This window comes from Salvelinus sp. IW2-2015, unplaced genomic scaffold (genome assembly GCF_002910315.2).
Source record: "Salvelinus sp. IW2-2015 unplaced genomic scaffold, ASM291031v2 Un_scaffold2978, whole genome shotgun sequence".
NCBI classification, from domain to species: domain Eukaryota; kingdom Metazoa; phylum Chordata; class Actinopteri; order Salmoniformes; family Salmonidae; genus Salvelinus; species Salvelinus sp. IW2-2015.
The window spans coordinates 111,048-121,198 of NW_019944273.1; positions in this window are offsets into that span (position 1 = coordinate 111,048).

Here is a 10,151-nt window from a genome sequence, read left to right on the forward strand (position 1 = left end):
GTATCAGTTCAATTATGAGGAGGGAGAAACCCTGTGTATTTGGACAGGATCAGGACAGTCTTGAGGGAGACCGTTTGCTCAGCACATGAGGCGAGGAGACCCTGTGTATTCTGGACCAGGATCAGTCAATGATGGAAGAGGAACGAAACCCTGTGTATTCTGGACCAGGAACAGTCAATATTGAGGAGGGAGAAACCCTGTGTATTCTGGACAGGATCAGGTATCAGTCAACAATGAGGAGGGAGAAACCCTGTGTATATCTGGACCGGATCAGTCAATATGAGGAGGAGAAACCCTGTGTATTTTGGAACCAGGATCAGTCAATATGAGGAGGGAGAAACCCTGTTGTATTCTGACCAGGACTTCAGCGTATCAGCAACTGGGAGGGAGAAACCCCTGTGTATTCTGGACCAGATCAGTCAATATGAGGAGGAGAAACCCTGTGTATTTTAGACCAGGACTCAGTCACACATGAGGAGGGCAGAACCCTGTATTCTGGACCAGGATCAGGATCCAGTCAACATGAGGAGGGAGCAACCCTGTGATTTCTGGACCAGGATCAGTCAATATGAGAGAGGAAAACCCTGTGGAGGCTGTTGTATTTTTGAGACCAGAATCAGTCAATATGAGGAAGGAGAAACCTGTGTATTTCTGGACCAGATCCCAGTTCAATATGAGGATTCGAGAAACCCTGTGTATTCTGGACCAGGATCACTCAATTGAGGAGGAGAACAACCCTGTATTCTCACAGGCATCATGATCATGTCAATATGGGAGGAGAAACCCTGTGTATTCTGGACCAGGATCATGTATCAGTCAACTATGGGGAGGAGGAAACCCTGTGTTTTTGACCAGGATCATGTTCATATCAATATGGGAGGGAGAACCCTGTTGTATTCTCCGGACCAGGATTCAGGTATCAGTCAATATGGTGAGGCGAGAAACCCTGTGTATTCTGGACCAGGATCAGTCAATATGGGAGGGAACCCCCAGCACTGTGTATTCTGGACCAGGAGATCAGTCAATTGAGGAGGGAAAGAACCCTTGTGTATTCTGGACCAGGATCAGGTATCAGTTCAATATGGGGAGGAAGAAACCCTGTTATTCTCGACCAGATCGTCAATATGAGGAGGGAGAAAACCCTGTGTTTCTGGACCAGGATCAGGATCAGTCAATATGAGGAGGAGAAAACCCTGTGTATTTGGACCAGGATCAGTCAACTGAGGAGGGAGAAACCTGTGTTATCTTGACCAGGATCAGGTATCAGTCAATATGGGGGAGGAAAACCCTGCTTATTCTGACCATGGATCAGGTATCAGTCCAATATTGGGGAGGAGAACCCTGTGTATTCGACCAGGATCCAGTCAAATTGAGGAGGGAGAAACCCTGTGTATTCTGGACCAGATCAGTCAATTGAGGAGGGGAACCCTGTGTATTCTGACCAGGATCAGTCAACATGAGGGAGAAACCCTGTGTATTTCTGAACCGAGGATCAGTCAACAGGGAGTGAGAAACCCTGTGTATTCTGGCCAGGATCAGGTATCAGTCAATATGGGGAAGGGAAAAACCCTGTGTATTCTGGACCGGATCATGTATCAGTCAATATGGGAGGGAGAAACCCTGTGTATTGTGGACCAGGATCCAGGTATCAGTTCAATATGAGAGGGAGAAACCCTGTGTATTCTGGACCAGGATCAGTCAATATGAGGAGGGAGAAACCCTGTGTATCTGGACCAGGATTCGGTATCATCAATATGGGGAGGGAGAAACCTGTGTGATTCATGACCAGGATCAGTCAATATGAGGAGGAGAAACCTGTGTATTCTGAACCAGGATACAGTCAACATGAGGAGGGAAACCCTGTGTATCTGGACTAGGATCAGTCAAATATGAGGAGGGAGAAACCCTGTGTATTCTGAACCGGATCAGTCAACATGAGGAGGAGAAACCTGTGTATTCTGGACCAGGAATCAGTATCAGTCCAATATGGAGGGAGAAACCCTGTGTATTCTGACAGGATCAGGAACTCTTTTGTATATGAAAACCGCTATAAGAAGTTTGAACACTCTGACATCTACCATGTAACCCAGTCCAGCAGACAGGAAGTATGACCAATCTGACATGTTACCCTGGTAACCCAATTACCACCAGACAGGAAGGTATGACCACTCTGACATGTTACATTGGTATCCCCATTTCCACCAGACAGGAAGCAGTATCTGTATCGGCTGGAACGACAATGAAAGGTGCACATTGTTTATTAGTATAACACTTCTATGGTATTAATGTAAAAGGTTGTTTATTCTACATGGACCTGTTTACTACATTTGAAAGTTATCAAAACACTTAGTTTTAGGTAGTATCTACATATATTCTACAATTGCATTTTTCTCATATTACTCTGTAGACTACTGACCTAGTCAAAGCTCCTCTGGCATCTCACCATACATTGCCTGTAGTTATTGAACTGAATCTGCAAGAGTTTGTTTGTTGTGAGTGGGAGGAAACAGCTGCAGGCAAGGTTCTGACAAATGGTGTGGTCTTCATGGTGGCAAGGACATCAAACCACCCCCAAGCCAACAGTTTTGGCTTCTGCCATGGCCGCGAGTATTTCTTCCAGCTGCTTCAGGAGTATGTTTGTTTATTATCTAGCTGTATTGTATCCAGGTCTCCAGGGCCGGCCGTAGCCTTTTGGGGGCCCTAAACAAGATTTGGTTGGGAGGCCCCACCACCTCACAGCAAATATTTTAGTGCCCCGTTGGAGAGAAAAAATCAGTTTAAAAAAATTCCTGCAATTCTGTGAACTGACTTGTGCACGTTTAAAATTGACACAATACCTGTTAGCAAGGTGTCAGCTAGAGATGACGTGCAGGAGCATGCAGGGATTTAGTCTTCATTTCGTCTACTTTGATGCTAATTAGTGTTTTAAATCTGATAGTAAATAGAGCCAATATATTGATAAGGGTAATCTTGTCTGAGAGAGATTTACATTATTAAAACGTCACGCCAGGGTAAGCCTACATGAAACACAGACCTTATTTGAAGAAAAATGAAGTGGAAAAATAGACTGAACCATTTCCCTGTTTCACCGCAAGGTGTATGAGTATTATCAAACCTCCACTTTGGGGCTCTCAGCATAATTACAGTTGAAGTCAGAATTTACACACACTTAGGTTGGAGTCAATAAAAAAAAAAATTCAACCACTCCACAACTTTCTTTGTAACAAACTATAGTTTGGTAAGTCGGTTAGGACATCTACTTTGTGCATGACACAAGTCATTTTCCAACAATTGTTTACAGACAGATTATTTTCTATTAATTCACTGTATCACAATTCCAGTGGGTTTTACATGCACTAAGTTGACTGTGCCTTAAACAGCTTGGAAAATTCCAGAAAATGATGTCAGTTTAAAAGCTTCTGATAGTATAATTGACATCATCTGAGTCAATTGGAGGTGTACCTGTGGATGTTTTCAAGGCCTAACTTCAAAATCATTGCCTCTTTGCTTGACATCATTGAAAATCTAAAGAAAATCAGTCAAGAACTAAGAAAAAAAAATTGTACACCTCCACATGTGGTTCATCCTTGGGAGACATTTCCAAATGCCTGAAGGTACCACGTTCATCTGTACAAAACATAGTACGCAAGTATAAACACCATGGGACCACACATCCGTCATATTGCTCAGGAAGGAGACGCAGAACCTCTCTCATCTTTTTAAGTGGGAGAACATGCACAATGGGTGCTGACTAAATACTTTTTTGCCCCACTGTACATCCACAGTAAAATTAGTCCTATATCGACATAACTTGAAAGGCCGCTCAGCAAGGAAGAAGCCACTGCTCCAAAACCGCCAAAAAAAAGCCAGACTATGTTTTGCAACTGCACATGGGGACAAAGATCGTACTTTTTGGAGAAATGTCCTCTGGTCTGATGAAACAAAAATAGAACTGTTTGCCATAATGACCATCGTTACATTTGGAGGTAAAAGGGGATGCTTGCAAGCCGAAGACACCATCCCAACCGTGAGGCACGGGGGGTGGCAGCATCATGTTGTGGTGGGGCTTTGCTGCAGGAGGACTGGTGCACTTCACAAAATAGATGACATCATGAGGGCGAAAATTATGTGGATATATTGAAGCAACATCTCAAGACAGCAGTCAGGAAGTTAAAGCTTTGGTCGCAAATGGGTCTTCCAAATGGACAATGACCCCAAGTTGTGCAAAATGGCCTAAGGACAACACTGTCAAGGTATTGGAGTGTCCATCACAAAGCCCTGACCTCAAAGCTATAGAAAATTTGTGGGCAGAACTGAAAAAGCATGTGCGAGCAAGGAGGCCTACAAACCTGACTCAGCTCTGACCAGCTCTGTCAGGAAGAATGGGCCAAAATTCACCCAACTTATTGTGGAAGCTTGCGGAGGGCTACCCGAAACGTTTGATCCAAGTTAAACAGTTTAAAGCAATGCTACCAATACTAATATGAGTGTATGAAACTTCTGACCCACTGGGAATGTGATGAAATAAATAAAAGCTTAAATAATATTTATTTCTACTATTCATTCTGACATTTCACGTTCTTAAAATAAAGTGGTGATCCTAACTGACCTAAGACAGGGATTTTTTACTCTGATTAAATGTCAGGAATTGTGAAAAATTGAGTTTAAATGTACAGTCATGGCCAAAAGTTTGAGAATGATACGAATATAATTTTCACAAAGTTTGCTGCCTCAGTTTGTATGATGGCAATTTGCATATACTCACGAATGTTATGAAGAGTGATCAGATGAAATCCAATTAATTGAAAAGTCCCTCTTTGCCATACAAATGAACTGAATCCCCAAAAAACATTTCCACTGCATTTCAGCCCTGCCACAAAGGACCAGCTGACGTCATGTCAGTGATTTCTTCGTTAACACAGGTTGAGTGTTGACGAGGACAAGGCTGGAGATCACTTTGTCATGCTGATTGAGTTCGAATAACAGACTGGAAGCTTCAAAAGGAGGGTGGTGCTTGGAATCATTGTTCTTCCTCTGTCAACCAGGTTACCTGCAAGGAAACACGTGCCGTCATCATTGCTTTGCACAAAAAGGGCTTCACAGGCAAGGATATTGCTGCCAGTAAGATTGCACCTAAATCAACCATTTATCGGATCATCAAGAATTTCAAGGAGAGCGGTTCAATTGGGGTGAAGAAGGCTTCAGGGCGCCAAGAAAGTCCAGCAAGCACCTGGACCGTCTCCTAAAGTTGATTCAGCTGCGGGATCGGGGCACCACCAGTACAGAGCTTGCTCAGGAATGGCAGCAGGCAGGTGTGAGTGCATCTGCACGCACAGTGAGGCGAAGACTTTTGGAGGATGGCCTGGTGTCAGAAGGGCAGCGAAGAAGACACTTCTCTCCAGGAAAAACATCAGGGACAGACTGATATTCTGCAAAAGGTACAGGGATTGGACTGCTGAGGACTGGGGTAAAGACATTTTCTCTGATGAATCCCCTTTCCGATTGTTTGTGCATCCGGAAAAAAGCTTGTCCGGAGAAGACAAGGTGAGCGCTACCATCAGTCCTGTGTCATGCCAACAGTAAAACATCCTGAGACCATTCATGTGTGGGGTTGCTTCTCAGTCAAGGGAGTGGGCTCACTCACAATTTTTGCCTAAGAACACAGCCATGAATAAAGAATGGTACCAACAACATCCTCCGAGAGCAACTTCTCCCAACCATCCAGGAACAGTTTGGTGACGAACAATGCCTTTTCCAGCATGATGGAGCACCTTGCCATAAGGCAAAAGTGATAACTAAGTGGCTCGGGAACAAAACATCAATATTTTGGGTCCATGGCCAGGAAACTCCCAGACCTTAATCCCATTGAGAATTTGTGGTCAATCCTCAAAAGGCGGGTGGACAAACAAACACCACAAATTCTGACAAACTCCAAGCATTGATTATGCAAGAATGGGCTGCCATCAGTCAGGATGTGGCCCAGAAGTTAATTGACACATGCCAGGGCGGATTGCAGAGGTCTTGAAAAAGAAGGGTCAACTGCAAATATGGACTTGTGCATCAACTTCAATGTCATTGTCATAAAAGCTTTGGACATGCTTGTAATTATACTTCAGTATTCCACAGTAACATCTGACAAAAATATCTAAAGACACTGAAGCAGCAAACTTTGTGGAAATTAATATTTGTGTAATTCTCAAAACTTTTGGCACAGACTGTATTTGGCTAAGGTGTATGTAAACTTTGTTTTAGTAACGTACTGAGCTGATGGAGGAATTTAGTAACGTACTGAGCTGTGGAGGATTAGTAAGTACTGAGCTGATGGAGAATTTAGTAAGTACTGAGCTGATGGAGGAATTTAGTAACGTACTGAGCTGATGGAGCGATGTTAGTAACGTACTGAGCTGATGGAGGAATTTAGTAACGTACTGAGCTGATGGAGGAATTTAGTAACGAGGATGAAAGACGACACCTGGGCTGTTTTATGCGACAGATTTAAATGATGGACATAAAAGAGGAGAGGGACACAAATCAGATGAAGGCTGCTGGGAAAAGTTCAAAGCGAAAGCCAAAAAGGAATGCAGCAGACGAGAGGCGGAAGCTATTTCAGACCAGAGTCTCTCTCAGAGAACATATGTGATGATACCGAACAGTTAACCCTATGTGACGACTGGACAACTCGTCCCACAATATTTAGTACGCATAAATACATGGTTTAACATCAATGACTACAATGCACGTTAAAACTAAACAGTGGTGTAAAGTACTTAAGTTAAAATACACTTAAAAGTACTACTTAAGTTGTTTTTTGGGGTATCTATACTTTACTATTTATATAATGGACAACTTTTACTTGTGTCATGCACAAAGTAGATGTCCTAACCGACTTACCAAAACTATAGTTTGTTACAAAGAAAGTTGTGGAGTGGTTGAATTTTTTTTTTTATTGACTCCAACCTAAGTGTGTGTAAACTTCTGACTTCAACTGTATATGCTGAGAGCCCCAAAGTGGAGGTTTGATAATACCCATACAACCTTGCGGTGAAACAGGGAAATGGTTCCAGTCTATTTTTCTCCATTCATTTTTCTTCAAATAAGGTCTGTGTTTCATGTAGGCTTACCCTGGCGTGACGTTTTAATAATGTAAATCTCTCTCAGACAAGATTACCCTTATCAATATATTTGGCTCTATTTACTATCAGATTTGAAAACACTAATTAGCATCAAAGTAGACGACATGCAAGACTACAAATCCCTGCATGCTCCTGCACGTCATCTCTAGCTGACACCTTTGCTAACAGGTATTGTGTCAATTTAAAACGTGCACAAGTCAGTTCACAGAATTGCAGGAATTTTTTTTAAACTGATTTTTTTCTCTCCAACGGGGCACTAAAATATTTTGCTGTGAGGTGGTGGGGCCTCCCAACCAAATCTTGTTTAGGGCCCCCAAAAGGCTACGGCCGGCCCTGGAGACCTGGATACAATACAGCTAGATAATAAACAAACATACTCCTGAAGCAGCTGGAAGAAATACTCGCGGCCATGGCAGAAGCCAAACATGAGTTGGCTTGGGGGTGTGGTTTGATGTCCTTGCCACCATGAAGACACACCCATTTGTCAGAACCTTGCCTGCAGCTGTTTCCTCCCACTCACAACAAACAAACCTCTTGCAGATTCAGTTCAATAACTACAGGCAGATGTATGGTGAGATGCCAGAGGAAGCTTTGACTAGGTCAGTAGTCTACAGAGTAATATGAGAAGAATGCAATTGTAGAATATATGTAGATACTCTAAACTAAGTGTTTTGATAACTTTCAAATGTAGTAACAGGTCCATGTAGAATAAACAACCTTTTACATAATACCATAGAAGTGTTATACTAATATAACAATGTGCACCTTTCATTGTCGTTCCAGCCGATACAGATACTGCTTCCTGTTCTGGTTGAGTCAATGGGGATTACCAATTGTAAACATGGTCAGAGTGGTCATACCCTTCACTGTCTGGTAGGTAATGGGGTTACCATGGTAACATGTCAGATTGGTCATACCTTCCTTTGCTGGTAATGGGTTACCTTGGTTAGATGTCAGGAGTTGTTCATACCCTTCTTATACGTTTTCCAATATACAACAAGAGTTCCTGATCCTGCGTCCAGAATCACCAGGGTTTCTCCCTCCCATATTGACTGATACTGATCCTCGTCGAATACACAGGGTTTCTCCCTCCTCATGTGACTGTCTGGTTCGAATCAAGGTTGTTTCTCCCTCTCATATTGACTGATCCTAGTACCAGCAATACCACTGGGTTTCTCACCTCCTCAGTGTGACTGATCCTGTTCAGAATACACAGGGTTTCTCCACTCCTCATAGTTGACTGATCCTGGTCATGAATAACAGGTTTCTCCCTCCCCTATTGCTAATACCTGATCCTGGTCCAGAATACAACAGGGTTTCTCCCTCTCATATTGACTGATCCTTGCGTCCAGAAATACACAGGTTTCTCCCTCCTTCATTATTGAACTGAATACCTGATCCGTTCGCGTCCCACCAATACACAGGTTCTCCTCCCATATTGACTGTACATGATCCCTTGTCAGAATACACAGTGTTTTTCCCTCCCCATATTGACTGATACCTATCCCTTGGTCAGAATACCAGGTTTCTCCACTCCCATGCTTGACTATCCTGCGTTTCAGAATACACAGGGTTTTTCCCTCAATGATTGAACTGATCTGGTCCAGAATACACAGGGTTTCTTCCCTCCTCATATCTGACTGATCCTGGTCCAGATACACAGGGTTTCTCCTCCTCATATTGACACTGATCCTGGTCAGAAATACACAGGGTTTCTCCCTCCCCATATTGACTGATACTCTGATCCTGGATGCGAATACCACAGGGTTTTCCTCCCATAATTGGACTTGATACCTTGAATCCTGAGTCAAGAATACACATGGGGTTTCTCCGCCTTCAGTTGATGGATTCCTGGTCCAGAATACACCAGGGTTTTCTTCCCTCCCTTCATATTGACTGATACCTGATCTGGTCCAGATTACACAGGGTTTCTCCTCCTCATATTGACCGATCCTGTCGAGAATACACAGGTTTCTCCCTCCATATTGGACTGATACCTGATCCTGTCCAGAATACACAGGTTTCTCCCTCCTCATATTGACTTAGATCCTGGTCCAGAATACACAGGGTTTCTCCCTCCCCATATTGACTGGAGCCTGGATCCAGAATACACAGGGTTCTCCCTCCCCATTATTGACTGATACCTGATCTGAGTCCGAGAATACACAGGGTTTCTCCCTCCCCATTTTGACGACATGATCCTGGTCAAATACACAGGGTTTCTCCCTCCCACTATTTGACTGAACATGATCGCTGGGCGAGAATACACAGGGTTTCTCCCTCCCCATATTGACTGATACATGTCCTGGTCTAGAATACACAGGGTTTCTCCTCCTCATATTGACTGCTCCTGGTCCAGAATTAACAGGTTTCTCCATCCTCATATTGACTGATCCTGGTCAGAATACACAGGGTTTCTACCTTCCTCCCATATTGACTGATTCTGCGTCAAAATTACACAGGGTTTCTCCCTCCTCATATTGACTGATCCTGCGTCCAGAATACACAGGGTTTCTCCTCCTCATGTTGACATGATACCTGGATCCTGGTCAAATACACGGGTTTCTCCCTCCTCTGTTGACTTGTCCTGGTCCAAATACACAGGGGTTTCTCCCGCTAAATATTGACTGATTCCTGGTCAGAATACACAGAGGTTTCCCCTCCTCATGTGACTGATACCTGATCCTGGTCCAGATACACAGGTTTCTCACCTCCTATATTGACTAGATCCTGTCCAAAATACACAGGAGTTTCTCCCTACCTCATATTGGACTGAATCCTTGGTCCAGAATACACAGGGCTTCTCCCTCCTCATGTTGACTGATACCTGATCCTGGTCCAGAATCACAGGGTTTCTCCCTCCTCATATTTGACTGTTCCTGGTCCGATACCACAGGGTTTCTCCCTCTTCATATGACTGATCCTGTCCAGAATACCAGGTTTCTCCCTCCTCATTGTTGACCTGCTTCCTGGTCCAGAATACACAGGGTTTCTCCCTCCTCATATTGACCTGTAACA